The sequence below is a fragment of the Pteropus alecto genome, unplaced genomic scaffold (assembly GCF_000325575.1).
Source record: "Pteropus alecto unplaced genomic scaffold, ASM32557v1 scaffold114, whole genome shotgun sequence".
Taxonomy (NCBI): domain Eukaryota; kingdom Metazoa; phylum Chordata; class Mammalia; order Chiroptera; family Pteropodidae; genus Pteropus; species Pteropus alecto.
In genome coordinates this window covers 4,025,362-4,044,442 of record NW_006435793.1, presented here as the reverse complement: position 1 = coordinate 4,044,442, position 19,081 = coordinate 4,025,362, and the positions used below count along the sequence as shown (strand labels likewise).

The 19,081-nt window shown below is 44.7% G+C and overlaps 1 pseudogene; it reads left to right on the top strand.

Moving 5' to 3' along the window:
* Positions 1-4,475: 4,475 nt before the first annotated feature.
* On the top strand, positions 4,476-4,594 carry LOC112479459 (annotated as a pseudogene).
* The last annotated feature ends 14,487 nt before the right edge of the window (positions 4,595-19,081 follow it).

The following is a 19,081-nucleotide window of genomic DNA, read 5'->3' as shown; positions in this document are numbered from 1 at the left end:
TTGGGGACCCCCAGAACAGGGATGCAGATGCCGTGAGGAATATCCTGTGTTTCCATTGACTTCATTCTAACCTTCCTCTCTCCTCTGACCAGCTTTTTTTATTTTTAAATTGTTTATTTAAATTAGTTTCAAGTATACAGTACATTGGTTAGACATCTATATAATTCATAAAACGATCCCCCCAATTGCTCCCTCGCTTCCCTTACCCTCCACCGAGCCATCATATTAATACTAACTGCATTCCCTCTGCTCTGACCAGCTTTTTCTGCTTCTCCTGTCCACGAGGCAGAAAGCACCCATTGATCGTACCAAGCTTTATCTGTGACAATCCAGCCACCTGATAGAAACTGGTTCCTCATTCTCAGGAGCAGGCTCCTCTTGTCGAGCTAGGGGCAGGGTCCCCTTCTACTAATGTGAGTCATCCTTAAATAACCAGGTAGCTGGGTTAGAAAAGGGGTCCTGGGAAGAGAATTCCATGGTGAGATTTTATATCACTTCTAAATAACAGCTGTGGCAGTAATCCCATGTATGAGCATGTAAACTTTCCCTTATTTTGAATTATTTTCTGTGATCCAATTCTTAGATGGAATGACTGGGTCGTAAAATTTGTACATTTTTATATTTGATATTATTACCAAATTGATTTCGAAGAGTTATTCAACGGTACGTGAGAGAGCCATTTCATTGTTCCATGGAGAACATTGAACATTAGAACTTAAAATAGGTTTTTTTACTATTTTAATGATCGTAAAAAGATATCTCATTGTAATTTTCATGAGCATTTTTCTGGCTACTAGTAAGGCTGAAGATTTTCCCATATATTTGTTTTATTAGAGTATATGCTCTTATGTAAATTGTCTTTTCCTGCTTTTGCCCATCTATCTAGTGGAGTGTTAATTCCCGTTCAGATTTAATTGCCTCTTCCTTTTGTGTGTGCTTTTCACTTTCTTTACCTTTCTTCTAGGGCATGAATCACAGTCTAGCTTATATTGTAGTTATTTGTGTCCATGTCTGATCTTCCTTATTCGATTGCGAACTCCTGGTGGATAGAGCCAGGCCTGGGCAGCAGCCTAGCATAGAACCTTGACCTAGTAAAGCCCTTCATGATGGCTAATTGAACAAATAGTTACAGCATGCATTGTGCACAAGTAATTGCTCAGCCTGTGTAGTGCCGCATGCAGGCTGCAGGGATGTGAGAAGCACAGACTTCATTCATTCAGACTGAAAATCTGTTCCATGCTAGTCTCAGAGTATGCCTTCCTGGAGCTACAGGACAGTGGATGAGAGAGAACTAACAATTGCACAGCTAGTGAGAAAACCTACTCAGCTCACGAAGTTCCAGAGAGTTCTGTGGAGTAGAAGCACAGATCTAACGTTATCTAGAGCAGGGATCAGCAAATATTCTGTAAAGGGCTAGATAGTATTTCAGGCCACATACAGTTGGCTGTCACATAGCCTTTCTTGTGAATTTCTTTTCTTCTGTTCTCTTTCTCTTTTCCTTTCCTTCCTTTTCTCTCCTCTCCTCTTCTTTTCTTTTTTACAACCCTTTAAAAATGTAAAAACAATTCTTAGCTCACAGCCCATGCAGAAAGAATCACTGGCCCCATTTGGTCTGTAGGCTGTAGTTCACCAACCTGGGTCTGGACTCCACAGTCACAGAACATGACAGCTGAAGGGTCTATTCCCTCATAATTCTATAAATGGAGAAACTGAGCCCTAGTGGGCAGAGCTATGTGTTGGGTCCCCTTGCTGATACCTGCGCTAAACCAGGCATCTGAGGGCTTTGCCTGGACCTTGGCCCAGTCTCCTCTGTCTTCTGGGATAACCTGCTCCCTTTCTCTCTTATGTGCTGTGGCTCGTGCTGCCCTAGAAGGTTACAGGGTGGTCTGATATTAGTGCACAGGGCTGCATCCCCAAGGGTTAGTTTCTGTCCCTTTCAGCAGGGGAATTCTTTGACCCTACAACCTCTTGTGGCATTGGAGTTGGGGGTGATAAAAAAGATGGAATAGCAGCGTTATTAATTAATGCTTGTGCGTCCCGAGGCTGAGAATTTTGTTGACTGTAGAAGCATTTCTCTTGTTATAATTGATTTTCACAGGGAAGGTGACATTCTTTTTTCAACTGAATTGTGTGTGGGGCAGAAAATACTAAATATAATTGCTTCTTTTCTCCTGAGATAACTCTCCTGACCAAGTACACACTCAGCAATAAACAGGACCTGAAGCTGCTTGTTCTATCTCTAGAGGCTTCTGCAGACTCGTCCTTACCCAGCCTCAGAGCTGGAGGGGCCATGGGGTGTACCCAGCCCTCCCTCACTACGCAAAGGGAGACAAGCCAGAGGGGCCATCCTGCCGGAGCTGCCCCTGGCTGATGTGTTACCCTGAGGTCACGAGGTCCTCACAGATGCCTGAGCATCTGAGGCATCCGCTCTCACCTGATCACGCACTGTCTGAGTTGTCAGGCTCGTGAGAACCAACACCTTCTCAGCTGCAGGTCCCTTGAGGGCTCCCATCTCTGCTGTTAGCAGGCTGTTTCCTGAAAGGAACAGCCACCCCTGTTCCAACCTTGTGTTCTTACTACTCTTGCCAAGAAAGTCTTGATACCCCAGCTCAGGATGGGCAGAACTTGCAAGCAATGAGGAATGATTTGACCTGATAATCAGATTTTTAGGAGTCCGAAGTTCTGGCGTTCACACTGCTTCTGCCAGCAATGTGACCTTGGGCGAGTATCCACCTCTCTCTGGGCCTCAGTTTCTTCTTTGGTACTGAAAGGACTGACTGTGCTGTTCTCTAGTGCGTTTGTTTCCGGCCGACTTGGGACCGAGTTCATCCCTGAGGACCAGAAGAGTGTTCCTGGGACCCAGGCTGCTCACAGGGCTCTGCGCCCCTCTTGCATCCATGGTCTTTTCATCTGAGCCCTCTCTCCTTGCACTTCTGCCCCACTCATGCTCAATGATGGATCAGAGTGCTCCCCACTCCATGGCTTATAGCTGCCTTCCCTCTTCCTGGAATTCTCCTCCTCCCTGCTTCCTGGGGTAACCCCTGTGAGCCTGACTTGGGCATCCATCCTCCACCAGAAAGCATCCCAGCCTTGAGTTTCCTCTGCTCCTCCCATGCTGGGTTGCAATGGAGGGTTTTAGGGGAAGGTGGTAGCCCCAGCTCTGTTTCCTCATGGTAACCCTGTACCTATCATAGATGTGGACAGCAGACGGAGAGACTTGGAGGACCCGGTGGGAGGCAGAGCAGGCATGGGGAGTGGAGAAAATATTTATGGAATGACTGACCCATTTTTGTTTTCTAAAAAAAAGGTGCTGGAGCACTGACTGCCTCCTCTGCCTGCCTCTTTGCCCAGATCCATCCCTTCTCCAGGAGATCTAGGGCCTGCATGGGGGAGTGGGGCACTGGGGTGAGGGCATCTCACAGGCTGGCCAGCAGCATTCTGGCCTCTCTTGACTATGCAGCCAGTACGTCACTAGGTATCAATGCCCGCTCAGCCACTATCCTGTGGGATCCTCACCCTAGCTATGCCAGGAAGGCCCAGCAGTGGGATCGGAACTCTGGTTGGGGAGAGGGCTTCTTTTGGAGGCCATGGGTAGAAGGAGCCCTGGCCCTAAAGTTAGGGTTCAAGTTCCGCTCTGCCTTTGACTTTCTGGGTGACCTTGGGCAAATTCCTGTATGTCTCTGGGCCAGTCTCCCCTTCTATACACTGAGGAGGTCAAAAGAGATGATCTCTAAGATACCTTTCAACTTAAAAAGGAGATCTTTCGATTAATGTCCTGAGAGATAGCACAGAGACAGAAGCCACTCCATGGCAAAATGACAGACACTGTAGTGATTCACACCTCCCCAGGCTTGTTCTGAGAATGGGTTGTCACAGATGGGGCTGAGGCTCGGTACAATTCCAGCAATCTGGGCAGAAGGATCTGGAGACAGCCATGTACTGGCCAGGGTAGCAACATGTGGCACACCACCAAGCTTAGGAAGTGGACCTTGGAACGCCGCCGACATGACACTATCAGTGTCACTCAAGGCAGGTAGGGAGGGCGAGAGCTCAGATGTGAGATCCCAGAGGTGGCCACCCTCGGGCCTGGATATGCATTTGAGTGCATGTGAATATGTGCATGTGAGTGAGTGAGCGAGTATGCCTGTGAATGTGTGCCTGCGTGTGAACGGATGCCAGTGCATGCATATGAGAATGTGTGTGGCATATAAATGAATGAATGAATGACTTAAAATATGTATGTGTGTACTGAAGACAAAGCATTTCATTTAGCTTCGCTGTTTCAGGCAAACCAAGACCTAGTGTTTCTTTGTTTTCACTTAGCTGCGTGCATGCATACATGGGAATACACTGTGCACACACATGGGCACACACTGTTTACACACATGCAGAGATTCAAGGATTTGGTTTCAAAAAATGTCCCCAGCTAATGCACCCCTATCTCATTCCTGTGATCAACTCTAGTCTTAAACCCCATCTATGGCCATGCCAGCCTGAACATGCCCGATCTCGTCTGATCTCGGAAGCTAAGCAGGGTCGGGCCTGGTTAGTACTTGGATGGGAGACCACCTAGGAATACCGGATGCTGTAGGCATTAAAAAAAAATCTATTCCTAAACCCCTTTCTTCAGAAGTCTTTTTCAAACTTTAATGTTCAGCAATACCACATGGGATCTTGCTAAAATGTAGATTCTGATTCAGCAGGTCTGAGTGTGACCGAAGGGCAACTCTGACAAGACACCAGGTGTCTGGTTTGAGCAACAGAGGCTGGTGGGGTCATTCGATTCAACTTCATGGGTTTTAGGGCCTGCCTTTGGCCTTTCCTAGAGCAGTAGACCTCAACTCCATTCAGGGATGGAGTGTCTGGACATCATTGTCCCCTTTGTAGTTCACTGGGAAATCTCAACACACAAGTTCATCATGCAGATGAGAACCAGAAACAGTTTATTTACCTGTAGGAAACAAGGATCTGTTCAATATATGCAAAATATGGTAAAAACCATATGCTCATGGAAAAGGTGTTGAACTTGCAATTTTATTTTGTTTTCTATTAATATTCATTTCACCATTTGCCATTTGTTCACTTATTTTTTTTAAAATCTCTACTCAAAAGTAGACAAGCAGCTGCTAAGAAAAATGTATTAAAAATTTTACTTCAGAAAATTCTCTCCATAAACTTAATGTCATTATCATTATTTGGAAATTGAGAAATGATTGGCACTATTGAGTGGGATGACCCCCTCCAACTCCCAAAGCACCAGGGTTGGAGAACTGTGTCCAACTGTCTCATTCTCTCTGTTTTTAGAAACAAGTTTAACCTGGTTCCCTTGTCCTTACCCACCAGGGGTACAAAGAAGGGTATATTAACAATAATAACAAATTCTGCTAGGTTTTTGGTCACCTCTCATATTCTCTCCAGGTTGTTCCCTGAGAGTGTTCCACATGTGTTCAAACAATAATATGTAAATGGTGTATAAACCTTAAGGACATATCTTTAAAAGTAGGAAGAGATGCCCTTCTTTCTCACTTGTTTGCTGGAATGCAGCTGTAATGGCTGGAGGTACAGCAGCCATGTTGGACCATGAGCTGGCTTTGGGAAAGTATGGTGATGTAACAACATGGAAGGAACATGAGTCCATGATGCTGTGATATGCCATGACAGACCAGTATTTCCTATTACTGGACTTCTCAAAAATAAGAAAAAGAACTTTGATCACATTTAAGACTCTATTACTTAGGGTTTTATTATTTACATCAAAGCTGAATGCTACCTCAACTAATAATGATGCTAAAACAGAGCTGCATTCTCCTCAGTCCTCCTGGCCAGAGCCTTGCTGTGTCCAGGCTGAAGTGAGGACAATGTGTTCCTCCCCAACTTGCTGCCCACTATTTTACTTAGGCTCCAAAGCAAAAAGTTCCCCAATTTCCCAGGGCAGTCCTTTTTTTCTTCCTTAGCAATGCATTATTCCAGGGCTCCGCTTACTTTAGCATACACACAGACCACAGGGAGCTTATTAAAATGCAGATTCTGATCCAGTAAGTCTGGAGGTAGGGCTGGAGAATCTGCATTTCTAACAAGTTTTCAGTTGGTGTTGCAGCTACTGGCCCAGGCCACAATTTGAAACTAATCTGTTGGAATGCTTAGCTGTGAGCTGCTCCCAGGCATGCCTGTTTATACAGTGCTTGGCACACAATAGATGCTCAGTGTATGTAGGATGACTGACTGAATAATAGGCAATTAGTATGCAAGATGAAAAGAAGTCCTGCAGAAAGAAAGCTGCCACTCTGTTTACTACGCACATCTCAAATGTATTTTCACTGGAACCCCATTTTCAGAAATACCTATTAACATTCTCTAGAAATAGTGCTCTGAGAAACCCACTTTGGCAGAGTCTGTTTTAGAGAGGGGATCTTCCCTGACTCTGTAACTAGAGTGAGCCAACCTTCATATGGGAGTCTCAAATCCAGGACTCTATTTGGGTGTCTGCTTCAGCAATTAGGAGAAATAGTTTCAACTCAGACTCCCTGTACCCCTGAGGGCCTGTAAACTCCTTGCGGGGACATATTTTAATATATTAAAATATAGGAGCTGGTGTCATTGCTAAGGTGTTCATTTTTCCTCTTCCCCTGGCAGCGCCCACCAGGTCTGTGGCCCCCTCCGGGTAACAGGAGCCTGAGTTGTTTGCCAATTAGCATGTGCCTGTGGATTTGTTCAAATGTCTTTGTTTCCAGGCAAGGAGGAAGTGCTGGGGAGGAAACTGAAGGAGTTTGAAGCTGGTGAAAAGACCGAGTTCCCTGCAGGGAAAATGTTGACTAGCTGAAGCCCTAGAGCTTTTTCCTGGAAAAGAAGCCTCTTGGGCTCTGGAAGGCCGCCCTTTGCCAGCTTCAAGGGATTGGGGAAGCTGGGAGTTGGGGCTTTGTTATCCCTCTGTGGGAGCAGTTTCAGAGATGCAGGCCCTGCTATGTGCTCAGGAGCCCCAAGAGTGGCCCGTAGCCCCAAAGGAGTCAAATTCATAGGATTAAGTATGAAGTCTCCAAGGGGTGCACCCCTTGAACTAGAATGTGGGCACCTAGCCCTTTTGTCTCTATTTGGGTCTTTACATCAACTCTGGATTAATATGGAAAATTCTACTTAACATTCTGTTACGTATGTTAAAAGATATGGTTTCTATGAAATAAAGGCAGAAAGCCGTAAGGAGAAGAGGGACAGACATTCTTTTAAAAGCCACAAAATGAGATTTAAAAAAAAAAAAATGAATGAAAAGAGAATAAATGAGAAAAGGAAACACTGTAAGAGAAGCTAAAAATGTAATCACAGAATTAAAACTCCCAATTAATCCCTTGGTGAGATTAAGGAGCAGAATCGATGCTGTAAAATATTAAATCCGTTCTGTAAGAAGTCAAGGTTGATAAATCTCATCAAAAATATGGGGGAAAAGATAAAGACGTAGAAATGACAAGAGGAGAGTTTATATGTATGGAGACCAGAGAATAAAGAAGCACCAAGCAGACTCTCGATGCTTCTGAGGGTGAGACTGGAGAGAAGCCATCATCCAAGAGATAAGAGAACAGGCTGCACATCCTGCAGCTCGAAAGAGATCAATGTGCGCCAGGCGAAAATCACTGAAAATGGACTTACACCTAGACATCTCACGAAAATGTTTGAAGAATCAGGATTTTTAAAATCCTGCAAGCGTATACCCAGAATAAAGAGGAAACCTACAAAAAAAAGAAATCAGACTGGCTTCCAACTCTTGTTGCTCTCAGTTCCGATGGAGAACGTCTACAGTCTTCAGAAATATAAAGAAAAAGGTTGGGATCCAATTATGTGATGCCTCGCTGAGGTACATTTAATGTTTGAAGTCTCAAGAAAGATATCCTCCACTATGCAAGAGTTTAAAACACATGCCACCCTGTTCCTTTTTTGAATAAGGGACTTGGAAAAGTGTTCAAGATTGTCATCAAGCGATGAAGCAAATTTAAGAGTGGGGAAGCTGTGGTACAAAGGGATGGGGGAAGTGCCTATTGAACAGAGAAAAATCTAAGAAGTTGTCAAAGTGGTACAAAACTTGATGAAAAGTTAAAAATATTCTCGAAGAGGTGAAGAGGATTCGGGAAGTTTACTCTTCACTGATACAGTTTGTCCCGCCTCATCCATGGTTTTGCTTTCTGCCGTTTCAATAATGCACAGTCAACCACAATCTGAAAGTATTAAATGGAATATTCCAGAAATAAACTATTCATAAGCTTTAAGTCTTGTGATGAAATCTCTTGCTGTCCTGCCCAGACATGAATCATCCCCTTGTCCAGCTGTACCTACATACAGTACAGTAAGATATTTTGAGAGAGACCACATTCACATAACTCTTAATACGGTATATTATTATAGTTCTATTTTATTATTAGTTAATTTTGTTAATCTCTTACTGTGCCTAATTTACAAATTAAGCTTTATCATAGATGTGTATCAGAACAAACATCATACATGAAGGGTTCAGTACTGCGTGGTTTCTGGAGTCCACTGAGGGTCTTAGAACATATTCCCCTGGGATAAGAGGATCCCCACTGTACTTCATTTCTTCCACACTTCTCTTGAGGGTGGTGGGCAGGCCAAATGTGGTTCCATGGAGTTGGGGGACATCTCTAAAGACTCCCATGTCCAGACTCAGGGTATGTGTTGCCTTGTTTCCAGTGGGATATGGCTCATTTTGGAGTATTTCATTCATTTCCCCTTTAGGTAATTGGTGGACTAGAGATCTGCAACTTTTTCCAGAATTTCTTGCTGCCCTGTTGAAGATTGTCTTTACAATCTTTACAAACTCTACAGACAGGTTTCTTCCCAAGGTCACCATCACTCTGTTCTTGCCAAAGGACATCTGCTATTTCCAGGTATTCTGGACATCCTCAGCCTGCTGGTCATGGAGAGGATCAAAAAGCATTTGTAAGTGTCTGCACATTTCTGAAGTTCTGTGGGTTCTGAGTTCTAAACTTTTCTTGACAGTCTTGCAGAAGAAATGTTCTTGACACTTGGACATGGTGCTGCTCATGCTATAACTATATCTGAAGTTTTAAACTGATGATAGATTTGCTTGGACTTTTTAATAACTGAAAGCGATCAGAAAGCCATGTGATCTGTTCAAAGGTTGTTATGGAGCAGGAAGGAAAGATTTGACAGAATCTGTTTGAAGATAAGAAGTTGGACAAAAAAAAAACTATTTTATGTTTATGCCCTGCTGACTTCAGACTGCTCAGTAAACTGGTAACACGCTTCAGAACATAGAGGCAGAAATTCCAGATAAAATTGTGGTCAAGCCAGTACTATGTTAAAAGAATAATACATTTGACCAAATTGGTTTTGTTTCAGGTATGTAAAGATGACTCAGATTAGAAAATGCATTACTGCAGTTTATCACAGCAACAGGGCAAAAAAAAAAAAAAAAAATTGGCAGGTGTTCAGGAACCTGTTCACACAAGGTATTTTTATTCTCCTAGCACAGGTGTCAAACAGAAGTCAATAGGACAAAGGCGATGTCTGATGAGGGTGACTATTTAGGCTGCTTTGATAGACTTATCCTCAAAGAAGCCATTTGATTTTGGGGTGGTGACAAATGTGCTTCATGTGACTGAAAAGCCATGTTTCATCATTCTGTGAGAGCAGAGGAAGTTCAGCCACAGGTGAACGATTTCTCGAGTGTGGAAGAGACTCCCGAAGTTCAAGGTGACAAGACATACATCTGAGAAACTCTTCAGGCTCCATCTGGAATTCTCAGTGGGGTTTCTCAAGGTGCTTTGAAAACCAGAAAAGGGAAACTGCTAAGCATTAGAACAGCAAAAATCTTGTCCAGTGTAGGGGAGGCCAGAGATTTGCAGGGCACCAGGACAAAGATTGGATGTGACTTCTAAACATCAACAAGGACCACAGACGCTTTTGCTGTTTGATTCTTAAGCGGGGTCTTGATCATGTATTATTTTTAAATGGTTCTATAGAGTTATAAGTTACATACAATATCACACCAATTTTCAGCATATAATTCAGTGGGTTTTGACAAATGTTTTAAGTTGTATAATCGCCACCTCATCCAAGGTATAAAACTTTCCCGTCACCCTAGAAGTTTCCTTGTGTTTCTTTATAGCCAGTTTCCTTTAAACACCCACAGGCAACCACAGATCTGCCTTCTAGACGCGCCTACTGAAGTTCTCTGGGGCCCCTTCTGTTCCTCTCCCTCATCTTTGACATTCTATACTGCGGATTCTAGCTGCCTCTTCTGCTTTGAACTCTGCTCCGTCCCTTAGCTCAGTAGGTCTGCTGGGCTTGGTTTGGGTCCCCTTCCCTGTGCTGTGGCCTGGGAACTCCCTCCAGGCAGTCTTTTGAGACAGCCATAGGCCTCACCTGCGGTATTTCCCATAATCAGTCCTGTACTGTAGGTCCAATATCTGCAAGACAGATTTTACTTCTTTTGTTTGGTTTTTAATTGTTTATGCTAGGAGGGCAATTTCTGTAGCAATCAGTTCTTCCCAAGTAGAAGTAGGGATGCTCTGACTCATAATTTTGCTATTTGCCTGATGATCTCATGTTACCTGGAGTCACCAGAAAAAAGTGTAGGTACATTCAGACTGGTGGCCACTCCCTTGATGCAGGTGTACAGTTTCAGCTAAAATAAAACTATTGTGCTTCCAGTTTGGAACCCACTGCCTCCTCAATGCATGAAGATATATACAGATACCTTTTAATAATAATTTATTTTGAAATAATTTCAAATCCAATGAAAAGTTGCAGGACCAGTAGTAGAAAGAACTCCTATAGTTGTCAACTGTCCCAGAAAAGTCTCTGTTCCCTGTCTGGTCCAGGATCCAGTTCAGCTTGACACATTGCATACAGTAATCATATCTCTTTAGTCTCCCTCATTCTGGAGCAGTCCCCCGTCATCTTCCCTGTTCACGCATGTCCCTGGCAGTTTTAAAGGATACAGGCCTTTCATTCTGGGGCCAGTTCTGCAGTCTGGATCTATCCTGGTGTCCAGACTCAGGCTACACTTTCTTGGCAGGAATTACATAAAAACAATGCTTTTTCTGTGCACGGTATCAGGGAGCACATGATGTCAGTCCCTGGTACCACCGTTGACTTAATTTTAATCACCTGGTTGCATTGCTGTCTGCCAACTTTTTTCACTGTAAAGGCACCATTTCCCCCTTTGTAACTTGTGGGGACATCTTCTAAGACTATGCCAATATCCACAGGCATCCTTTTGAGGGAGCAAAATCTTTATGATTTAACTTGGTGCTAAAGGATAATAACAATATAACAAGAGGTATCTTCTAATGACCATTTATAATGTGCCCTGGCACCACACTAAGCACTTTACGTATCTTAATTTAATCCTCAAATGCTATGCCTTAGGCACCATTATTATTCTCTTTTAAAGATGAGGAAACTGAGTATCTGTGGTGAATGGTTTTGAGGCAGGACACATTAGGTGCCACCTATTCAGTCTCCCTGAGTAGAAAAAATTTTTTTCCACTTAGTGCAAAAAAATTATAAAAGATATTAGGCAAGGAAGAGTTAAAAGCACCAAACAGAAGTGCTTTGAATTTTTCCCTTGCAGCTCAAATGATTCCGTTTCTGGCAACTAATGACTCAAAGGTTCCATTTGATGCGTTAATAGATAATACACCTTAAAAATCTGCAACCATTTTAAGATTGGGTCAAAGACACTTACTTAAAGCCACCAAAGTTGTCAAAAATAAACCCCACTAAACCTCATTATTTCTCCCCATGTTAGGTCAGGTCATGAAAGGAAAATGAAAGGTAATTACTAATAATGTCACCTCAGTCAAAGCCATTTGGAAATGTGCCAGTACAGGGACCAATCCAAAGGAGACCTAGAATACGATCTCTATGTATAAAGAAAAAACTCACCACAGGCATTATTAAAATATGAGAATTGATGGAACAATTTTTATACTGGTCAAAAATTATGAGACTAAAATGTTTTCAAATACCCTCAAGAAAGAGACTGTAATTGTCTCATGTATTAATTATAAATTAAGCACTGTCTGTCAGTCTCCGTTTCAATTCTTAATGAGTATTTTTATCTGAGTTCATTTTTATTAAGTCTCCCTTGGGAGAAGTATGGTGGATTTACAGATATTTTACTAGGGCCCATTTATTATGGGCCATTTGCTGTGGTCATAAATTTTTGTGGCTGAATGACAGTGAGTGAGGAGGGAGTAGAGCAGGAAGTGGATTGAGCCTGAGAAATAGGATGGGATTAACGATGGGCTTGCACAGAAAACAAACAGCTCAAAATGACCTGAAAAAAGTACCAAATTAAAATGTCCTTTAACGAAAATAACCACATCAAAATGGACTGCTTCACTCACATGCCTGTCACAACATTTGCCGCAGTTCAAAGGATGTGTGGCTTTCCCAAACATAACACAGAGTTTGGGCTCTTTTCAAAGACCCTAAAGGCCATGGTTTGGAATCCTGAGTTGTGAGGCCAGCATACTAAACCAAGATATTGGCCTAGTGAGTGAATCTAGCAGACTGCCTGGCATCCAATGCCCACTGAAGTGTTGGTATTCTCAATTCATCACTTTGGAAATAATACTTCAGTGATAAATTTGTGTGTGCGTGTGTGCGTGTGTGTGCGCGTGCGCGTGGTTTGTTTGTGCACATGTGTGTAATAAAGGGAGGTAAAATGTTAATGAAATCTTTAAAAGGCAGTTACCTAGTAGTGGGGAGTGAGTACAGGAAATACCAGTGTCTTGTTGGCAATGTGATTCAGGAAGTCACAAGCCTACATATCGGAGTTCATTATTTTGGTGGTTCAGAAATGTTTGGGAAAAGTGTGGCAGAAATGGATGAAATTTCTGTATTTTTATATAATATAAACCTGAGTTCTTTTCTGAGCTCATGGCTGCTCAGAAGGAAGACTAAGTTCCCACACTTCTAGTTACAACTGTGTCATAAAGCCCTGTGGGATGTGCCCAATGGGATGTAGGAGCAACCTGTGGATTGTGCCCTTAAAGGGAAGGAGCATGTTCTCTCTGCCCCTGTCTCTCTGCCGCTTCCAGCTGGCAGAATTGTAGGCACATGGCGAGACATTTTGAACCAGGAGGATGAGAGAACCCCAGGATGTCAGAACAACCGGAAGGAATCAGCCCAAGCCCCTGACAACTTCACAGCCGGAGCTGCCATACCAGCCCAGACTTTTATACACAAGAGAAATAAACTTCTCTCTTATTTAAGCCACTGTTAGTTAGTCTGGGTTTCTAATGTCTGGGAATCTAGACCTATGTCTTAACTAATACTGTAGATAAGTCAAGGATCCATAGTAATTATTTCCATGCTTGTCTCTGTCACCAGGCTGTGATCTCTTATGACAATCTCTCTGCATATTTCTCTCTAGTTCCTCACGGTTACCACAGAGCTATCCTGGGCCCTGCCACAGAATAGTTCTTTGTGAATGTTTAATGAATGAATGAATGAATGAATGAATGATGTGTTGTGATGCAAACCAGCCTGTGGTGGGAGCTGTGATAGATGGCTCAGAAGACCTATGGAGGAAGAAACATCTCCCAGTCAGAATTATGTCTAGGAATTTGTGTTTGGCCGCTTGTAACAAAAAACTCAAATAAGAGTGACTTAACGGTATAGTCATTCATTTTCTTCACATGGTGAGAGTCTGGGGGACGTGTGGTTTCTGACCTGGGCTTGGTGGTTTGGTGGTGTCAGGTCTAAGTTTCTGCTATTCATTTGGCCTCTTCCTTATGGTCACAAGATAGTAGCCCAACTCTGACTATCATGTCTATGTTCCAGGGAAGCAAGAAGGTCAAAATGGTGAAAGGGTAAGCCTGCCAGGCCCGCCCATCTCCTCCTAAAGAGCTCAGTCTGCTTGTGATATTTGCAGGGCCCAGGACAAGAATACAAAGGGAAACCAGGTACTGTATGATCAAATGTATCTGGGTATTTCGTTAACAAGCTGGTAAAGTCTGAATAATACAATCAAGGTATTTATTAAATAAAATTTATTTTTCTTGTCTTCATCTCGATAAAATCCAATAATTTTGTTATCAAGATTTTCACAAATTTGTATCATTTACAGCAATGATCTAATGTAGGGGCTGGCAAACTACGATCTGCAGGCCCGCCACCTGCTTTCGTAAAGTTTTATTGGCACATACCCATGCTTATTCTTTTATATATGTCCATGGCTTCCTGGTAGCCAAGGCAAAGAGAAATTTCATTAACTCACAAAGATCTTGTTGGCTGACAGAAACAGACTGAGCACTAATTCTGCACCCGAATAAGAGACATTGCATACCAAAATGGCAACATACATTGTTGTCGATGTTTATGCAGGACGCTGGAATGTTCTTCTGCGGCTTCTCCTTATAGATTTCCTCTTGCTAAGTGGACAGCACAGCATAGATCTCTCAGTTCAGAGGGTGAAGATTTTGTAGACCCCACACCTGCTTTCTGCTGATTCATTCAGATCCAGGAGAATTAGGCTGGAGAATCGAGGGAATGCCTGGGTTGTCACCAGATCTTCAAAGCTTCTTGGGCCGTTGGGGGTTGCTCTGTCTGTATTGGAACATTAACGCGAGGGAGGAGGGCTCGTTTGTAATTAAACAGGCAGTAGTGAGAGCAAGCACAGGGAGCTTGCATTGATTCCTAGCGCATCATACAAAATGGCGCCCAGCAGTCAGCGACTGCAGCCTTGGAGAGGTTTGCCAAATTGGATTAGCAAACCAAATGTCTGTTCTAATGCCTGAGAGATGGACGAGGCACTTATTAAACGGTCCACAGCCAGGGATGTTTTAAGTACTTAATCAACCCTTCATTTCCCTCCTCTGGGGTACAGGGAAGCCTCAGTGCCACCCGTGGTGAAAAATTACCAATCCCTGCAGGATCTCTTTCTGCCATTTTCACTGCAGAATGTGCATGAATTATAGCAGAGCTCAAGGAATACAGGATACCTGGCCATGGGGCAGTGGAAACTGCATAGGTCTGGGGGCAGGCCTGGGTGCGAGTCCTTCCTCTCTCACCTGCTCACTGTGAGTCCTTAGAGCTATCCTCCTTGCAGGTCTCAGCGCTCCCTTCAAAGCTTCCCTGCTCCGAGGATGCTTATGGAGGCAGCAGGCACAGTGGCTTGTACAGCCAGCGCTCTTCCTGGGGTGAGGATTTGCTCTGTGGGAGAGAGAGCCATCAGGATTTTCTCTTTGTGATTTTAATTCAACCTCTGCCTCCTGTCTCTGGGGTGGAAAGCTCCCTTTTATCCTATTATCACCTCTCCTTCCTCTTTTCTCACTTGGGGGTGGGGGACTGTGTTGGAGTCCTGGCAGCATCCTTTACTCTTCTCCCAGAGAGGCTTTTGAGGTAGGCATCCCTGTCCTTTGCCTTCACTTCTCTTGCCCAAGGATGACATCCTTGATTAAGGCCACTTCTCCCCTTGAAGGAGAAACTAGGGGGAGGGAGAGAGGGTCCCCTGTTAGATTTTCATCAAGGCCCATCACTGCTAGCCACAGTGACTTTGACCTTAACCGGCCCAGACCTTGCCTTGAACAGTTTGGGAAACTGAGGCCCAGACGCAGGAAGGGCTTTGCCAAAGATCCCAGGATGAATTTGCAGCAGACCCAGGGCTGGTCCAATCCGGGGCACTTTTCCCTCACTTCCTTACCCTGGCCCTGCCTGCTGAAGCCAGGGGTGGGGCCACCACCGGGCCTGGTCAGCCGGGGATACAGTTTAGTCCACAGTGGAGCTGACCACGCCCCCCTGCAGTGTCCCTCTCCCGGTCCCGAGGCCTGATATCCCCTCTCCGTCTCATGGACATTCCCTTTGCAAGATTCTGTGTGCACTGGGAGAGCAGCCCTTTGTTCCCACCCAGGAGCATTTTCTATAATCAGAGCAAGGACCCCATTTCCCCCCAGCAGCAGGGTTGGCCAGGTTCCCTGTGGGTCTGCTTCACTTCAAGGAGGAGATTTAGCTAGCTTTCCCATAGCACCCCTTATTAAGACAGCTATATAAACATGAAAGAAAGCAAGATAAAGTCATCAGAAAAAAACCCAACCAAACAAATTCTGCACGTTCTCGTTAAAATGCGGCCCCAGTCGCTCTAGTTCTCCTGTTATTGCTGGGTGCTCAATGTAACCCCACTCTTGTCACCACACTTCAGTAGAACACTTCTCTCAAGCCTGCCAGAACATTTTTTTCAGGGTTCAACATTTTCACCTTTGATGTTTCCGGCCTTCTCACTCTCCACTGATGAGATGCCAGGTGAAGCTTCCACTGTGAAGCCTCTCTGGCTCCACAAGGGTGAGGGACGAAATAGCTGGAGAAGGCAGGGCGATAGCCGGGTTCCAGCTGCCCCTCCTTTCACTTCAAAGCGGGGTGGGGGTGGCCCTGCTCCCTGCCCTTCCCCATGGGAGCAGATTTATTAACTGATTTATTTACAGCTCTGGCCCTTTCCTTATCTTTCTGATTAGTAGTTTACTTGGGAGTTCTGGGAAATTTACATCCAATTGTTACCATAGTAACCAGCTCTCTTGTGCAGGATCCCACAGAAAATTCATCTTGGGCCTTCTGAGGGAGCTGGGGTTTACGGAGATCTCAGCATCTTCCAGGGCAGAATGGCGAGATGATGTGTGACCGAGATGAAGAAAGGTTATGAGCAGGGATACAGAATGGTCTTGCCACACCATAAACTGGGGTGACTGTTTTAGCACCTTCTCACTCCCCTTTTTTTTTCCTCTGGACATCTCTCCCCTTCCACATTCTATCCTAGATCCCCAGAAAGTTAGTTCCCCCACAACAAAGGCAAGACCAGTGTGCGGGGGTCATGGGAGGCTCATTTCCTTTCAGTAAAAGGAAGAATGTGTAGCAGGCAGGACCATCTGAAGATGTAATTGGCAGCTTTGGGAGGTAGTGACCTCCCTGTCTCTGGAAATGTGTAAGCAGGGTCCTGTCAGAGGCTTCTAGAGAGGACTGCGCAGAGGATGGGGTGAGGGGTGGTGTGTAAGGAATCTCTGGGTCCCTTTTGGCCCTGAGATGGGAGGAGTTGAACTGAGCCTGTTTGTGAGACCAGCTCTTATCTTACCCCCTCCGCTGACTAAGCGGAATGTCAGGTTTGGGCATTTTAGCTCCCTGGGCACCTGGGATGTCCTTTGTGTCCTCAAAACGCGATGCTCAGCACCCAGCCTGGCGCACGGGTGAATGAATGAATTCCTTAAGGTTTTACTAAGTGTGCCGGCACAATCTATTAACCATTTATGTGTTCTTGTATTATGATAATAAAAATCTACTTTTTAAAGCATGGCCAATAACAACTTGAACTGGAAACAGATGAAATGACATTGCTTATTAAACCTCATCCCGTAAGCTGGAGTCATTCTGTGAATTATAGTTGGGACATAAAAGTGTTTGTCCTCTATTACCACGTGAAAGTGACAGGGAGGCTGTGTGGTTTAGGGGAAAGCTCTGCCCAAAGGGGCAGGAAAGCTCTCTGTGGATAAGTCTCTTACCTTCCCTGTGCCTCCATTTCTCCTTTGTGAAATGGGAGTAATGAAAACCATCAAGAATGATCAGCTGATGGGCAGAGGCTGCCTACATTGCTGTGTACAGAAGGATTCGGAAGTTGTTTTCGCACTCAGTCGAAGACTGTCTGGTAGTAGATTAGCAGATGGGAGGAGGGTGGCCCATGTGTCATGTATTCATCATCCCTGGACTAGCTGGGCTCGGAGGGCCCTGGTGGCGGTGGATGACAAGACTGAATGCTTCTAAGTCACCCCAGTTATTCTGCGTCTCCTCAGTCATTCCTCTGCCTTCAAGCCAAACTTCTTGGCCCCCCTCTACTCCTAAGCTTGTAAAACTATTAGGAAGTCGTGAGACTGTTGCTTCAAAACCTCATTTCATTTTCTGTCCTAAATTGGATAGTCTGTATAAAAGACCTGAGTTGCCTAGAGGCAGGAAGTGTCCAGGTTGGTTTGTAAGTGGCACAGATTAGTGGAGAAATGCAGGGTTTAGATCCCAAGGAACACCCGCCCACAATAGCTTGCAGAAGAGCCACAGGCAGAGGAAGGCCTGTTGAAGTCTTCAGAAAAGAGGACAGTGGATGGGCCACTGCAAGAAGTGGGTGGAATTAGTCCTGCAGGGGTTTATTCTGGGCCCACAGCTGCACCCAGGACTGAGATTCCTCTTTGGCAGCAAGAGGCCACACCCACAAGGGAGGGAGACCTGGCGGACCTCTACTATTGGGTGAAACAACCTCTACTATTTTTTCCTCAATCTCCTCTCCACCCTCCCTCATCTGCCTCCATCCTCCCCATCCATCTGGGATCTAGTTACACCGGCCTCTGCACCATTCCTACACTGGCCACCTGTTTTCTTAACTCCAAGCCTTTGCCATCACCATTCCAGCGCCTGGCATGCCCTTCTCCCCGCAGCAGACTCCTGTTCATGCTTCCAGATCCGGCCTCTGAGTTACCTCTGAGATGCCTTCCCAGCCCTCCAGACCGTGCAGAGTCCTGCTTCCACTGTCTCTTGCTTGTGTCTCTAGACTGACAATGGTGTCTGTTCTCTTGGTAAATCCCTACTTTGCATGGTTCTGAGTAAGCCTGGACACAGTGGGATGAAACATCCCAGAATACAGGCATTTTGTGATAGAAAATAAAGATGGCTTAATTCTCTGATGAGAGCAGGAAATTCAATTTCCGTAACAGCCCTCCCTCATCTCTCAGCTGAGAGCTGTTTGAACATACAGAATGGATTCCTTCGGCCCATGCTCAGGTGCCTCTTGGGGGCTAGGCTGGGGTGGGCGATGGCCAGGAGGGTCCTGTGGCTGGGCCTGACCTCACAAAAGGCCTCATATTTCATCTTTTGATGTTATCTCCAAAGGAGGCTCTATAGGTTTTATGTCGTATCATATGGGTACACTGACCAGATGGAAGCAGAAAATACTCTGCTGACAAAGTAACATTTGCATCCCATTACCGAACTACATCACTTTTAGTGCCCTATAAATTAATATGCTTTTAAGACAAATGCTGTGATCTTGCGATGAACAATTATATTGCATTGCCTT